At 46.9% G+C, this 2,464-nt stretch overlaps 1 pseudogene; it reads left to right on the forward strand.

Moving 5' to 3' along the window:
* Nucleotides 1-735: 735 nt before the first annotated feature.
* Nucleotides 736-2,038, forward strand: LOC144254650 (cell division cycle-associated protein 7-like; annotated as a pseudogene).
* Nucleotides 2,039-2,464: the final 426 nt, after the last annotated feature.

Genomic DNA, 2,464 nt, shown 5'->3' on the forward strand with positions numbered 1-2,464 from the left:
CTGCCTCAGCCTCCTGAGTAGCTGAGATTACAGTTGTGCACCAGTACTAACAAATATGTTACTTTGAACTATACAAAATTGTCAATTTTGACTTATAAAAATGTCAACTTCATATACTTTAACCTATTAAAAGTTGCTTAACCACAACAAAAGATAAATGCCAATTAAAACTACACTAAGATGCCCTTTTGGGCAAGTCTTGGATTTTTGTGCCGCTGGGGGAATTTAGGGCCAGTGGCAAACCCGCCGGAGTGCGCAGCGGCGTGGCGGATGGTTGCGGAGAAGAGAGCTGTTTGTAGGATGGTTGGCCACGCTGGGGAGCCTCCGCACGTGTGCCCGAGATGCACGTGCGCCTGCCAGAGGCCAGGGACTGGCCAGACTCGGGGCACACAGCCGCCAGCCCAGCTCTCTCCTGTATGCAGCTCTTGGGACAGTGGGTGGCCGTGGGATGCGCATCCTCGGTGGCTGCTTCTAACTGCTGAGCGTCTTGCAAACGCATCTTTTTAGAAGTTGGGTTATGGGGCTGGGGATGTGGCTCATGCGGTAGTGCGCTCGCCTGGCATGCGTGTGGCCCGGGTTCGATCCTCAGCACCACATACCAACAAAGATGTTGTGTCCGCCGAGAACTAAAAAATAAATATTTAAAAAAAAAAAAAAAAAAAAGAAGTTGGGTTGTATACGGGAGAAGTTTTGTTTCGTTTGTCCCAGCAAAAGGATCTCAGAGTAAAGAACTTAAAGAAATTCAGATATATGAAGTTGATTTCCATGGAAACCTCGTCATCCTCTGATGACAGCTTTGCTTCTGATAATTTTGCAAACACGAAACCTAAATTCAGGTCAGATATCAGTGAAGAACTGGCAAATGTTTTTTATGAGGACTCTGATAATGAATCTTTCTGCGGCTTTTCAGAAAGTGAGGTGCGAGATGTGTTAGACCATTGTGGATTTTTACAGAAACCAAGGCCAGATGTCACTAACAAACTGGCCAGTATTTTTCATGCCGACTCTGATGATGAATCATTTTGCGGTTTCTCAGAGAGTGAGATACAAGATGGAACGAGATCGCAGGCAAACCGGGAAGGCTGTAAGACCCGCAGCCAGTACAAACTTTCTGGACCTCTCAGGGTGTCGATGAAGTTCCCAGCACGAAACGCCAGGAGTGCAGCCAACAAAAAAGTGGCACCCCCCAAGCCCTCAGAGAATTTCACTATTGATTCCAATTCCGATTCAGAAGATGAAAGTGGCATGAACTTTCTTGAGAAAAGGGCTTTAAATATAAAGCAGAACAAAGCAATGCTTGCAAAACTCATGTCAGAATTAGAAAGCTTCCCTGGTTCCTTCCGTGGAAGACGTTCTCTCCCAGGCCCAAGATCAGTAAATCAGTCAAAGACACCCCGAAGGCGTACATTCCCAGGTGTGGCTTCCAGGAGGAACCCTGACCCGAGGGCTCCTCCTCTGACTAGGTCAAGGTCCCCGATCCAGGGGTCCCTTAGTGCTCTTCCCACTGAAGAGGAGGAGGAAGAAGAGGAAGATGATAGGTTTATGCTGGTGAGAAAGAGGAAGACTGGACAGATACATGAACGATGATGATACGCCCAGAAGTCGGTGCCCAGGATCCATGACCCTTCCGCCTATAATTCGCCCAGTGGAAGAAATCACAGAGGATGAGTTGGAGAACATCTGCAGCAACTCTCGAGAGAAGATATAGAACCGTTCACTGGGACCTACTTGTCATCAGTGCTGACAGAAAACCATTGATACCAAAACAAAGTGCAAAAACCCAGGCTGCTGGGGCCTTCGAGGCCAGTTCTGTGGTCCCTGCCTTCGAAACCCTTATGGTGAAGAGGTCAAGGATGCTTTGCTAACTCCAAACTGGCATTGCCCACCTTGTCCAGGAATCTGCAACGGCAGCTTCTGCCGCCAACGAGATGGACGGTGTGCAACTGGGGTCCTTGTGTATTTAGCCAAGTATCATGGCTTTGGGAATGTTCATGATTACTTGAAAAGCCTGAAACAGGAATTTGAAATGCAAGCGTAATACCCACCAGATGCTGGCCTTCTGCTTCTCACACCACCCTTAAAGTTCTCGGTTTTGTCATTGATTAAGAGTCTTGACCATCAGTCTGCCTTATGGGAAACTCCAGTCAAGTTCATCTCATTAGATGGGCACATGTTTCTGGAACATCACGGGAGACATGTGGCTGGTTACACTTCACCCTCGTGTAGTTTCTCCTCTGCTTCCCCTGGACCCCATCACATAGCCCCTCTCTCTTTTTCCAGGAGTCCTCTCTAGTCACTTAGTTTCAGAATTCTTTTTAAATCAGAGTTTTAACAGCATATTTGATTTAATTGGTGTTGAAATAGCCCTGAAATCTACCCATAAACCCTGAGCACTTAAAAACATGGTATAAAAATACTAACTGTTCTGTCGAGTTCCAGAGAGCAGCCCTCTGACTTGTTTATA

Source organism: Urocitellus parryii, chromosome 4 (genome assembly GCF_045843805.1).
Source record: "Urocitellus parryii isolate mUroPar1 chromosome 4, mUroPar1.hap1, whole genome shotgun sequence".
NCBI classification, from domain to species: Eukaryota; Metazoa; Chordata; class Mammalia; order Rodentia; family Sciuridae; genus Urocitellus; species Urocitellus parryii.